This window comes from Ascidiella aspersa, chromosome 1, assembly GCF_963924565.1.
Source record: "Ascidiella aspersa chromosome 1, kaAscAspe10.2, whole genome shotgun sequence".
Classification (NCBI taxonomy): Eukaryota; Metazoa; Chordata; class Ascidiacea; order Phlebobranchia; family Ascidiidae; genus Ascidiella; species Ascidiella aspersa.
The window spans coordinates 13,260,964-13,274,501 of NC_139447.1; the positions used below are offsets into that span (position 1 = coordinate 13,260,964).

Genomic DNA, 13,538 nt, shown 5'->3' on the forward strand with positions numbered 1-13,538 from the left:
GGGGATTAGTTGCGAGTTTTGTTAATTGTTTTACTTAAAAAATTTCGAATCAATTCAGCAAAGACTTTAGAAGTATATTGACATTCAACCACTTGATTATCTCACGATCAACCGTCTTAAGTGCGGTAGTGGATTAAACAGCAACACTGATAAGACTTTTCTAACATTTTATCGACTTGGATCGAAAAAAAAATATGACAAGACTGTAACACTTATTGAAAATGATAACCTTCATTAACTAATGTTGGCAGCTGGCTCGTTGGTCTAGGGGTATGATTCTCGCTTTGGGTGCGAGAGGTCCCGGGTTCAAATCCCGGACGAGCCCTCTTTTTTGACAATAAAAGCAAGGTGATACTTCAGGCAATTGTATTTTCATTTGTCTGTTGTTTTTGACTGTAACAAGGGTTCAGATGTAGAATACTAAAGAAAATAATGAGGATTGATAGGTATTCGTAGTCAAAACTAAATCAAATCAAAGTTTCAAACCAAAGTAGAATATTAATTTACATGACAAAAAAATAACCTCCCCATCGGGGAATCGATCCCCGGTCTCCCGCGTGACAGGCGGGGATAATGACCACTATACTAACGAGGAACCCGACTGTGATTTGACATAATAAGAACCATATGTATTTATAACACACTAATTTTGAAAACAAACATTTTCCTTGTGCTGAATAAGAATAGTTTATCCCACCTTAATAACTAAATGTTCTGAATAACTTAAATTAGATCTATCGTGTTTAATAGCGTAAAAAACGAAAAAAAACCTAACAAACCAATGTTCTCAAAATGGGTTAATTGACTTGCAATTGAAAAACAAGATTATCACGAGATTTGAAGCGTATTTTAAATAAAGACAGGATTGTAATATTTAATCAAAATAAAAAACTTATTTCAATATGTTGCAGCGTAATGGCTCGTTGGTCTAGGGGTATGATTCTCGCTTAGGGTGCAAAAGGTCTCGGGTTCCAATCCCGGACGAGCCCTAATCTTTTAACTAAATCAACAAGGTATTACATCGGGGTTTATTTGCGAGTTTTGTTAATTGTTTTGCTTAAAAAATTTGGAATCAATTCAGCATAGATTTTAGAAGTATATTGACAATCAAACACTTGATTATCTCATGATCAACCGTCTTAAGTGCGGTAGTGGATTAAACAGCAACACTGATAAGACTTTTCTAGCATTTTATCGACTTGGATCGAAAAAAAATATGACATGATTGTAACACTTATTGAAAATGATAACCTTCATTAACTAATGTTGGCAGCTGGCTCGTTGGTCTAGGGCTATAATTCTCGCTTTGGGTGCGAGAAGTCCCGGGCTCAAATCCCGGACAAGCCCTCTTTTTTGACAATAAAAGCAAGGTGATACATCAGGCAATTGTATTTTCATTTGTCTGTTGTTTTTGACTGTAACAAGGGTTCAGATGTAGAATACAAAAGAAAATAATGAGGATTGATAGGTATTCGTAGTCAATACTAAATCGAATCAAAGTTTCAAACCAAAGCAGAATATTAATTTACTTGACAAAAAAATAACCTTCACGTCGGGGAATCGAGCCCCGGTCTCCCGCGTGACAGGCGGGGATACTGACCACTATACTAACGAGGAACCCGACTGTGATTTGACATAATAAGAACCATACGTATTTATAACACACTAATTTTGAAAACAAACATTTTCCTTGTGCTGAATAAGAATAGTTTGTCCCACCTTAATAACTAAATGTTCTGAAAACTTAAATTATATCTATCGTGTTTAATAGCGTTAAAAACGAAAACAAACCTAACAAACCAATGTTCTCAAAATCGGTTAATTGACTTGCAATTGAAAAACAAGATTATCAAGAGATTTGAAACGTATTTTAAATAAAGACAGGATTGTAATATTTGATCGAAAAAAAAACTTAATTCAATATGTGGCAGCCTGATGGCTCGTTGGTCTAGGGGTATGATTCTCGCTTAGGGTTCGAGAGGTCCCGGGTTCCAATCCCGGACGAGCCCTAATCTTTTAAATAAATCAACAAGGTATTACTTCGGGGATTATTTGTGAGTTTTGTTAATTGTTTTGGTTAAAAAATTTCGAATCAATTCAGCACAGACTTTAGAAGTATATTGACATTTAATCACTTGATTGTCTCATGATAAACCGTCTTATGTGCGGTAGTGGAGGAAACAGCAGCACTGATAAGACTTTTTTAACATTTCATCGACTTGGATCGAAAAAAAATGACATGACTGTAACACTTATTTAAAATCAGAACTTCATAACCTATTTTGGCAGCTGGCTCGTTGGTCTTGGGGTATGATTCTCGCTTTGGGTGCGAGAGGTCCTGGGTTCAAATCCCAGACGAGCCCTTTTTTTGACAATAAAAGCAAGGTAATAATTTACTTGACAAAAAAATAACCTCACCGTCAGGGAATCTAACCTCGGTCTCCCGCGTGACAGGCGGGGATACTGACCACTATACTAACGAGGAACCCGACTGTGATTTGACATAATAAGAACCATATGTATTTATAACACACTAATTTTGAAAACAAACATTTTCCTTGTGCTGAATAAGAATAGTTTGTCCCACCTTAATAACTAAATGTTCTGAATAACTTAAATTAAATCTATCGTGTTTAATAGCGTTAAAAACGAAAACAAACCTAACAAACCAATGTTCTCAAAATGGGTTAATTGACTTCCAATTGAAAAACAAGATTATCAAGAGATTTGAAACGTGTTTTAAATAAAGACAGGATTGTAATATTTAATCAAAAAAAAAATTATTTCAATATGTTACAGCGTAATGGCTCGTTGGTCTAGGGGTATGATTCTCGCTTACGGTGAAAGAGGTCTCGGGTTCCAATCCCGGACGAGCCCTAATCTTTTAACTAAATCAACAAGGTATTACTTCGGGGATTAGTTGCGAGTTTTGTTAATTGTTTTACTTAAAAAATTTCGAATCAATTCAGCAAAGACTTTAGAAGTATATTGACATTCAACCACTTGATTATCTCACGATCAACCGTCTTAAGTGCGGTAGTGGATTAAACAGCAACACTGATAAGACTTTTCTAACATTTTATCGACTTGGATCGAAAAAAAATATGACATGACTGTAACACTTATTGAAAATGATAACCTTCATTAACTAATGTTGGCAGCTGGCTCGTTGGTCTAGGGGTATGATTCTCGCTTTGGGTGCGAGAGGTCCCGGGTTCAAATCCCGGACGAGCCCTCGTTTTTTACAATAAAAGCAAGGTGATACTTCAGAGAATTGTATTTTCATTTGTCTGTTGTTTTTGACTGCAACAAGGGTTCAGATGTAGAATACTAAAGAAAATAACGAGGATTGATAGGTATTCGTAGTCAAAACTAAATCAAATCAAAGTTTCAAACCAAAGCAGAATATTAATTTAAATAACAAAAAAATAACCTCCCCGTCGGGGAATCGAACCCCGGTCTCCCCCGTGACAGGCGGGGATACTGACCACTATACTAACGAGGAACCCGACGGTGATTTGACATAATAAGAACCATATGTATTTATAACACACTAATTTTGAAAACAAACATTTTCCTTGTGCTGAATAAGAATAGTTTGTCCCACCTTAATAACTAAATGTTCTGAATAACTTAAATTAGATCTATCGTGTTTAATAGCGTTAAAAACGAAAATAAACCTAACAAACCAATGTTCTCAAAATGGGTTAATTGACATCCAATTGAAAAACAAGATTATCAAGAGATTTGAAACGTATTTTGAATAAAGACAGGATTGTAATATTTAATCAAAAAAAAAACTTATTTCAATATTTTACAGCGTAATGGCTAGTTGGTCTAGGGGTATGATTCTCGCTTAGGATGCAAGAGGTCTCAGGTTCCAATCCTGGACGAGCCCTAGTCTTTTAATTAAATCAACAAGGTATTACTTCGGGGATTATTTGCGAGTTTTGTTAATTGTTTTGGTTAAAAAATTTCGAATCAATTCAGCATAGACTTTAGAAATATATTGACATTCAATCACTTGATTGTCTCCTGATTAACGGTCTTATGTGCGTTAGTGGAGGAAACAGAAACACTGATAAGACTTTTCTAACATTTTATCGACTTGGATCGAAAAAAAAATGACATGACTGTAAATTGTAACCTCATTAACCAATGTTGGCAGCTGGCTCGTTGGTCTAGGGGTATGATTCTCGCTTAGGGTGCGAGAGGTCCCGGGTTCAAATCCCGGACGAGCCCTAATCTTTCAAATAAATCAACAAGGTATTACTTCGGGGATTATTTGCGAGTTTTGTTAATTGTTTTGGTTAAAAAATTTCGAATCAATTCAGCATAGACTTTAGAAATATATTGACATTCAATCACTTGATTGTCTCCTGATTAACGGTCTTATGTGCGTTAGTGGAGGAAACAGAAACACTGATAAGACTTTTCTAACATTTTATCGACTTGGATCGAAAAAAAATGACATGACTGTAACACTTATTGCAAATCCGAAACTCATTAACTATTTTGGCAGCTGGCTCGTTGGTCTAGGGGTATGATTCTCGCTTAGGATGCAAGAGGTCTCCGGTTCCAATCCCGGACGAGCCCTAGTCTTTTAACTAAATCAACAAGGTATTACTTCGGGGATTATTTGCGAGTTTTGTTAACTGTTTTGCTTAAAAAATTTTGAATCAATTCAGCATAGACTTTAGAAGTATATTGACATTCAATCGCTTGAATATCTCATGATCAACCGTCTTAAGTGCGGTAGTGGATTAAACAGCAACACTGATAAGACTTTTCTTACATTTTATCGACTTGGATTGAAAAGAAAATGACATGACTGTAACACTTATTGAAGATCATAACTTCATTAACTAAAGTTGGCAGCTGGCTCGTTGGTCTAGGCCCAGCTAACAATTTGACGTCGCAGCGACGTAGATTTTTGGTTTAAGTTTGGTCGATAAGACGTTGCAACCAACGTTATTTCTACGTAAAAGCGTCGACACTTTACGACCTAGATGCGACGTTGTGCAACTACGTTATTTATGCGTTTATCATAAACGTTATTTTTACGTAGAAGTGTCTACTCCAGATGACGTAGATTAGACGTTGCAAATTACGATGTTCAGCGACGTTATTTATACGTTTATCCTGAACGATATTTTCACGTAAAAACGTCGACACCAAACGATGTAGATGCGACGTTGTGCAACTACGTTATTTAGACGTTCATCATGAACGTTATTTTCACGTAAAAGCGTCGACACTTTACGACCTAGATGCGACGTTGTGCAACTACGTTATTTATACGTTTATCATGAACGTTGTTTTTACGTAGAAGTGTCCATTCCAGACGACGTAGATTAGACGTTGCAAATTACGATGTTCAGCGACGTTATTTATAAGTTTATCACAGACGTTATTTTTACGTAAAAATGTGTGATTCCGGACAAAGTTCACGACGTTGGAAACTACGTTGTAAAACAAGGTTATTGAAAGCGTTCACATTGTTATGTTTGCGTAATAGTTTGGACTCCATGCCCTACAAATTACGTTGGAAATGAAGTTACAAATTACGTTCGCAACTACGGTATAATGCGCAAAAAAGAAACATAATAACGATGTTTTTGAATTTTTAAAACACTTATACTTGTTGTGACATATCTGACTGTAATTATTTACACTTGCAAATTCTTACTAAATCTTCTAAACAATTACCATCCAGGAAAATATAGAAATAATATAGTATTGAAGTAAAACAAACACGGCAGTATAAAAATGTTGACAATAAAGAACTGTAAAAAAGACAAGAAAACTGAGAAAATTGGTCTGTGGACCTGCAAAACACACAAATTTTATAGTGTTACTTAAATTGCTCTATTACACTACACAGTCTAAAAGACAAAATTGAAAAAGTTTTGCATTTCACAGACTATGTGTAAAACAATGCACATTAAAACAGGAAAGTAACGTTAACAACAACAACAACGTATTGAAAAAATAAGAACAATAAAAATCCAGCGGTGTAAAACGAAAATCCAGCAGTTTAATCCGAATCTGAATGCATGTGTGATACATCGAGAGAGCTGTGGGCAAATAATATAAAAATTAGGGAATAGGGAAGTGACTGCTAGGGCTATAGGGTCGAACAGGGGAATATATACCTTATAAAAATGGCTCATGTGTTTGTCAAGCTAAGGAAAACCCCATCCAACTTTCATCTGTTTAAGCTGCATTAACTGGGAAATGTGATTAATAACTACAAACATAACTTTTAACTTCATTTACCTTATGTAACCAATTCGAAATGAGAAAAGCCAAAAAACTAATTGCAATGATGCACGTGCTTCTACATGGTTCAATAAATGCCCAATTGGTTGCCTTAAACAAAAAATTTAAAACAACCTGACAGTTATTTCATATTTTTGATTTTTTTAGTATGTCAGCAAAGTGTTTTATGAATGTGATTAATTGTTCTCACTATTGGTAATATTATGATCCAGACGTTTGGAATCCTAACACAATTCAACCATAGTTTCAAAATTTAGATGTGCCATTTACCAATTTAGCCAAGCACAGAAATTTTATATCACTGTTAATGTATTTTCTTGTGCAACCTGAATTTGTTCGGTAAAATGTAGTATCAAGAATTTTTATCTCTATTTTTGCCAATAATAACATTTAATAATGAATATTAGTATTTTTTACATTTTTTAAACTTTGTTTTTATATTAAAAAAATATAGACCATTCTTAGTACTAGTCTATGGTATAATTTTTTCCCAATAATTCTGTCATATTATGTTTATTTTGCCTTTACTTATTGTGTGATAGCGTTTTGTGCTGTGTAGCTTCTGGTCCACAGAATGCAGACTGGTCAGAAATATATAAAATTAAAATTCTGGTGACATTGTATAACTATCACTGGTAGGTTTTGAAAAAAATTGCTGCCCAAATAAAGAAATTTAAACGCAGCCAGGATACATTTTAAAGTCTTTGTTGTTAGCATCTAGGGCAATTGCAAGCATAAAACAAAACAGTATGAGTCAAATAAATATAATAATTAACAAAAATCTTGAAAATATTAATCACTAATTTACCTGTAAATATTGATGAGCAGCCAAGTTCATGAGGAATATCTTTAACGTGTACCCTTCTTTAAATCCCACCTTGAACTTTTAATCAAGCCTTTAGTCGAGATCTTCAGTAATCAATTTTCAAGTGTTCATTTGGGGTTTTATGCACACCCAAGGTATTTACGCTGGCATGATACAAAGATCAAGATTTGCATTAAAATTGTCTAAAAAGTTTGGGTGTTCACTCGCCGTAGAATGCAATTGGGCGCTGGTTTAGAATCCTACCACAATGATTAAATCAACGCAGAATATTTGGGTTAGGGTGCGAGTTAGCGTTTGGGTGAGGGTGGGCCAAGTATTATTATATCTATTATTTAATACTTGACCCACCCTAATCCAAAATGCTAACCCGCACCCTAACCCAAATATTGTGCACTGTGGTAGGATTCTAGACCAGCGCCTGCAATTGCCCACAGAGGTAATAGAGCTTGTTTTTCTATGTTAGATGAAAATTAGTGGAGGCTTTAAAGTCATTTATTCAGTAAATCAATTTTTTTCCTACTTAAAATAAAAGTTATAAATAAAACTACAAATACAGCTTACACTATTTAACCTGAAAATATATTTGATAACAAAGCCTAATCGGCGCTGGTCTAGAATCCTACCACAATGAAACACCATTTGGGTTAGGGTACAGGTTAGCGTTTGGGTTAAGGTAAGTCAAGTATTATTATTAAACAAAGAATATAATAATACTTGACCCACCCACACCCAAACCCGCACCCTAACTCAAATTTTGTGCGTTGATTTTAGAACTGTGGTAGGATTCTAGACCAGCGCCGCCTAATCTTTTTATGTAACCCTAATCTTCATGGTTTAAGGAAAACAACCTAAATATCTAACAAGCACTCTAGCGCTGAGCTGCCAAAACTTATTTTGAATTCCAATGTCCTGACAGCAAATGTTCAAACTGGACTGTGATGTCATCCGCATATTGGCCAATCACGAGTTTACGCGCCGTTCGAAAACCGCGAAAAAAAGCAGCAGGGAGCGACATTCTTGTCTATCCAGGAAACTGCGTCTATAGCGGTCGCTGCGCTAAGTACTTTTTTATGCGATTTGTTTCATGTAAAGACAATGTTACCCTTACTAAAATGCTATCTTAAATTAAGTCACATCTCTATTTTATGTAAGCATAACTAAGTATACTTCTTTACATTTTCTAAAATAGTTAATCAAAACACATTACAGAAAAAAACAAATATTTTGTAAATAGGCTACATAATCCCGACGCATTCCTTAAAAGAAAGCATTTCTATTTAACGAAAATTAAAACTTGGAAAGTTAGTTTTGACGTCGGTAAACAACGTTTTTTATACGACACGTATGACATTTTGATTCGATTGTACTTCAGCTCAGTCGAAAAAACTGTGTATGACACGCAAATTCGTCTAAAATCAGTTACCTTCAACGTAAGTAGGCTAATTGATGTTGTTTCTACCTCACGTTTAACGTTTTAATAGGGTTCCTTTGACGTTTGTATCAACGCTAAACAATATCAATGAAATGTTTTAATTTATGTATAAAATAGTCTAAAACAAGTTGACCTCGATGACCTTGTTGTATACGTCACGTTTAACGTTTTAATCCGGTTGCATTGTGGTTTGCCGTAACCTTCGAAATGACTACGATCATTTAAGATGATGCAAATTTGGTCGCGTTTTAGTTTTTCGTAATGTCAAGAAATAAAGTTATTGGAACTTTTGAAAATAGCATTTAAAATGGTTTCAAATAAGTTATCTTCAGCGACAGTTATCATTGCTTTTTGCATATACGCCACGTATGATGTTTTGAATTGGTTATATTGAAGATTGTAATAAAGTTGAAAAATAACGTTATATTAACGTTAAAAATGACGTATAAAATAGTCTAATTCTAAACACAACTAAGCTTCGATGTCAGTATTTACCGTAGTTTTTACGTCACGTGAAGTTCTAATTAGATTGCTTTGTTGTTAGTTACAAACCAAAAAATAACGTTGTTAAAAAGCTTAAAATCATGTCCAAAATGCTGTCAAAGAAGTTAGCTTTGACCTTAGAATTCAACATCATTTATACCTCACGCGTGACGTTGTCAGTTAGTTGAATCTTAGTTTGTCGCAACGTTAAGAAATAACGTTATTAAAACGTTTAAAATTACATCCAAAACGGTCTTAAATAAGTTAGCTTTGACGTCAGAAATCACCGTTGATTGTACGTCACGTATGATTTCCTAAATTGGGTCCATTGTGGTTTCTCACGACAACGTATGAAATGAAATCAAGCTTACTTTGACGTGAGTAATTAACGTTGCATGTACGTCACCTGTGACGTTCTAAATTGGTTACATTAAGGTTTGTAATAAGGTTAAGAAATGACGTTATTAAAACGTTAGAAATGATGTATAAAATAGTCATAAAAAAATTATCCTTGTTACAAAAGGTAATGTTGTTGTTACGTCACGTTTCACGTTTTAATTATATAACATTGTAGTTAGTCAAAACGGTAAAATGACGTTATTATAACGCTTAAAATGGCGTCCTGGTCTCCAAGAAATTAGCTTTGATGTCAAAATTTAATGTTGATTGTACGTCACGTATCACGTTGTAAATTAGTAACATTAATGGTGGTCACAAAGTTTAAAAATAATGTTAGCAAAATGTTCGCTCTGACGTACAAAATAGCCTAAAACAAGTTATTAGCCTCGAAGTAATTAATTAACCTTGTTCGTACGTCACATTTGACGTTATAATCAGGTTACTTTGTGGTGCGCCACAATTTTTTTAGAAATACCATTAAATTGTAAAAACGTTTAAACGACGTCAAAAGTGGCTGAAAAGACGTTAGTTTTGACGTCAGTAAACAACGTTTTTTGTACGTGATTTATGACGTTTTAAAATAAGTTGCATTTGGTTTGTTTCAACGTTACGAAAGAACGTTAAACAAACGTTTGAAGTTACGTTAAAATTTGTCCATAACAAGTTAATTGTGACGTCAGAAATGAACGTGAATTCTACGTCACGTATGACGTTCTAAGCTGGTTGCGTTATAGTTTTACGGAACGTTAAATATACAGCGTTAATTAAACGTGTAAAAGACGTCTAAACCGGTCTAAAAATGTTAGATTTTACGTCAGTAATAAACGTTATTTGCATGTCACCTATGACGTTGTAAATTTGTTTCATTGTGGTTCGTCTCAACGTTAAAAAATAACGTTCAACAAACGTTCGAAGTGACGTCCAAAATGATGTAAAACATGTTAAGATCGACGTCTGTAATCAACGTTGTTTGTACGTTACAAATGACGTTGAAATTTGGTCGCATTGCGGTTTTTCTTAACGTTAATTTTGACGTTAATGCTACGTTTTACATTACGTTTTGATAACACGGCCTCGACGTATTTTCTTAACGTTCGTTTGGACACATTCCCACAACGTTTACTTAGTTTAAAAAAAAAATCCGAACGTCGAAAATACGTTGTGTGTTAGCTGGGGGGGTATGATTCTCGCTTTGGGTGCGAGAGGTCCCGGGTTCAAATCCCGGACGAGCCCTCGTTTTTGACAATAAAAGCAATGTGGTACTTTAGACAATTGTATTTTCATTCGTCTGTTTTTATTTTACTGTAACAAGGTTTCATATGTAGAATACCAAAGAAAATAACGAGGATTGATAGGTATTCGTAGTCAAAACTAAATCAAATCAAAGTTTCAAACCAAAGCAGAATATTAATTTACATGACAAATAAACAACCTCCCCGTCGGGGAATCGAACCCCGGTCTCCCGCGTGACAGGCGGGGATACTGACCACTATACTAACGAGGAACCCGACTGTGATTTGACATAATAAGAACCATATGTATTTATAACACACTTATTTTGAAAACAAACATTTTCCTTGTGCTGAATAAGAATAGTTTGTTCCACTTAATAATTAAATGTTCTGAATAACTTAAATTAGATCTATCATGTTTAATAGCGTTAAAAACGAAAACAAACCTAACAAACCAATGTTCTCAAAATGGGTTAATTGACTTCGAATTGAAAAACAAGATTATCAAGAATTTTGAAACGTATTTTAAAAAAAGACACGATTGTAATATTTAATCAAAAAAAAAACTTAATTCAATATGTTACAGGGTAATGGCTCGTTGGTCTAGGGGTATGATTCTCGCTTAGGGTGCAAGATGTCCCGGGTTCCAATCCCGGACGAGCCCTAATCTTTCAACTGAATCACAAGGTATTACTTCGGAGATTATTTGCGAGTTTTGTTAATTGTTTTGCTTAAAAAATTTCGAATCAATTCAGCATAGACTTTAGAAGTATATTGACATTCAATCACTTTGATTATCTCATGATCAACCGTCTTAAGTGCGGTAGTGGATTAAACAGCAACACTGATAAGATTTTTCTAACATTTTATCGACTTGGATCGAAAAAAAAATGACATGACTGTAAATTGTAACCTCATTAACCAATTTTGGCAGCTGGCTCGTTGGTCTAGGGGTATGATTCTCGCTTAGGGTGCGGGAGGTCCCGGGTTCAAATCCCGGACGAGCCCTAATCTTTTAAATGAATCAACAAGGTATTACTTCGGGGATTATTTGCGAGTTTTGTTAATTGTTTTGCTTAAAAAATTTCGAATCAATTCAGCATAGACTTTAGAAATATATTGACATTCAATCACTTGATTGTCTCCTGATTAACGGTCTTATGTGCGTTAGTGGAGGAAAAAGAAACACTGATAAGACTTTTCTAACATTTTATCGACTTGGATCGAAAAAAAATGACATGACTGTAACACTTATTGCAAATCCGAAACTCATTAACTATTTTGGCAGCTGGCTCGTTGGTCTAGGGGTATGATTCTCGCTTTGGGTGCGAGAGGTCCCGGGTTCAAATCCCGGACGAGCCCTCGTTTTTGACAATAAAAGCAAGGTGATACTTCAGGCAATTGTATTTTCATTTGTCTGTGGTTTTTGACTGTAACAAGGGTTCAGATGTAGAATACTAAAGAAAATAATGAGGATTGATAGGTATTCGTAGTCAAAACTAAATCAAATCAAAGTTTCAAACCAAAGTAGAATATTAATTTACATGACAAAAAAATAACCTCCCCATCGGGGAATCGATCCCCGGTCTCCCGCGTGACAGGCGGGGATAATGACCACTATACTAACGAGGAACCCGACTGTGATTTGACATAATAAGAACCATATGTATTTATAACACACTAATTTTGAAAACAAACATTTTCCTTGTGCTGAATAAGAATAGTTTTTCCCACCTTAATAACTAAATGTTCTGAATAACTTAAATTAGATCTATCGTGTTTAATAGCGTTAAAACGAAAACAAACCTAACAAACCAATGTTCTCAAAATGGGTTAATTGACTTGCAATTGAAAAACAAGATTATCAAGAGATTTGAAGCGTATTTTAAATAAAGACAGGATTGTAATATTTAATCAAAATAAAAAACTTATTTCAATATGTTGCAGCGTAATGGCTCGTTGGTCTAGGGGTATGATTCTCGCTTAGGGTGCAAAAGGTCTCGGGTTCCAATCCCGGACGAGCCCTAATCTTTTAACTAAATCAACAAGGTATTACATCGGGGTTTATTTGCGAGTTTTGTTAATTGTTTTGCTTAAAAAATTTGGAATCAATTCAGCATAGACTTTAGAAGTATATTGACATTCAACCACTTGATTATCTCACGATCAACCGTCTTAAGTGCGGTAGTGGATTAAACAGCAACACTGATAAGACTTTTCTAACATTTTATCGACTTGGATCGAAAAAAAAATGACAGGACTGTAACACTTATTGAAAATTGTAACCTCATTAACCAATGTTGGCAGCTGGCTCGTTGGTCTAGGAGTATGATTCTCGCTTAGGTTGCGAGAGGTCCCGGGTTCAAATCCCGGACGAGCCCTAATCTTTTAAATAAAGCAACAAGGTATTACTTCGGGGATTATTTGCGAGTTTTGTTAATTGTTTTGCTTAAAAAATTTGGAATCAATTCAGCATAGACTTTAGAAGTATATTGACATTCAATCACTTGATTGTCTCATGATTAACCGTCTTATGTGCGTTAGTGGAGGAAACAGCAACACTGATAAGACTTTTCTGACATTTTATCGACTTGGATGGAAAAAAAAATGACATGACTGTTACATTTATTGAAAATCAGAACCTCATTAACTAGTGTTTGCAGCTGGCTCGTTACACTTATTGAAAATCAGAACTTCATAAACTATTTTGGAAGCTGGCTCGTTGGTCTAGGGGTATGATTCTCGCTTTGGGTGCGAGAAGTCCCGGGTTCAAATCCCGGACGAGCCCTTGTTTTTGACAATAGAAGCAAGGTGGTACTTTAGTCAATTGTATTTTCATTTGTCTGTTTGTTTTTTACTGTAACAAAGGTTCATATGTACAATA

At 34.9% G+C, this 13,538-nt stretch overlaps 10 non-coding genes across 10 annotated transcripts; 9 read left to right on the forward strand and 1 right to left on the reverse strand.

Annotated features, from left to right (window-relative positions):
- Window positions 1–253: 253 nt before the first annotated feature.
- Window positions 254–325, forward strand: Trnap-ugg (transfer RNA proline (anticodon UGG)). Its single transcript has one exon. It is a non-coding gene; the product is annotated as a tRNA-Pro (tRNA).
- A 1,612-nt stretch (window positions 326–1,937) lies between these two features.
- Trnap-agg (transfer RNA proline (anticodon AGG)) lies at window positions 1,938–2,009 on the forward strand. Its single transcript has one exon. It is a non-coding gene; the product is annotated as a tRNA-Pro (tRNA).
- Window positions 2,010–2,291: 282 nt separating this feature from the next.
- Window positions 2,292–2,363, forward strand: Trnap-ugg (transfer RNA proline (anticodon UGG)). The gene has a single exon. It is a non-coding gene; the product is annotated as a tRNA-Pro (tRNA).
- An 800-nt stretch (window positions 2,364–3,163) lies between these two features.
- Trnap-ugg (transfer RNA proline (anticodon UGG)) lies at window positions 3,164–3,235 on the forward strand. The gene has a single exon. It is a non-coding gene; the product is annotated as a tRNA-Pro (tRNA).
- Window positions 3,236–4,170: 935 nt separating this feature from the next.
- Window positions 4,171–4,242, forward strand: Trnap-agg (transfer RNA proline (anticodon AGG)). The gene has a single exon. It is a non-coding gene; the product is annotated as a tRNA-Pro (tRNA).
- A 6,612-nt stretch (window positions 4,243–10,854) lies between these two features.
- Window positions 10,855–10,926, reverse strand: Trnad-guc (transfer RNA aspartic acid (anticodon GUC)). Its single transcript has one exon. It is a non-coding gene; the product is annotated as a tRNA-Asp (tRNA).
- Window positions 10,927–11,590: 664 nt separating this feature from the next.
- Trnap-agg (transfer RNA proline (anticodon AGG)) lies at window positions 11,591–11,662 on the forward strand. Its single transcript has one exon. It is a non-coding gene; the product is annotated as a tRNA-Pro (tRNA).
- A 282-nt stretch (window positions 11,663–11,944) lies between these two features.
- Trnap-ugg (transfer RNA proline (anticodon UGG)) lies at window positions 11,945–12,016 on the forward strand. Its single transcript has one exon. It is a non-coding gene; the product is annotated as a tRNA-Pro (tRNA).
- A 947-nt stretch (window positions 12,017–12,963) lies between these two features.
- On the forward strand, window positions 12,964–13,035 carry Trnap-agg (transfer RNA proline (anticodon AGG)). Its single transcript has one exon. It is a non-coding gene; the product is annotated as a tRNA-Pro (tRNA).
- Window positions 13,036–13,370: 335 nt separating this feature from the next.
- Window positions 13,371–13,442, forward strand: Trnap-ugg (transfer RNA proline (anticodon UGG)). The gene has a single exon. It is a non-coding gene; the product is annotated as a tRNA-Pro (tRNA).
- Window positions 13,443–13,538: the final 96 nt, after the last annotated feature.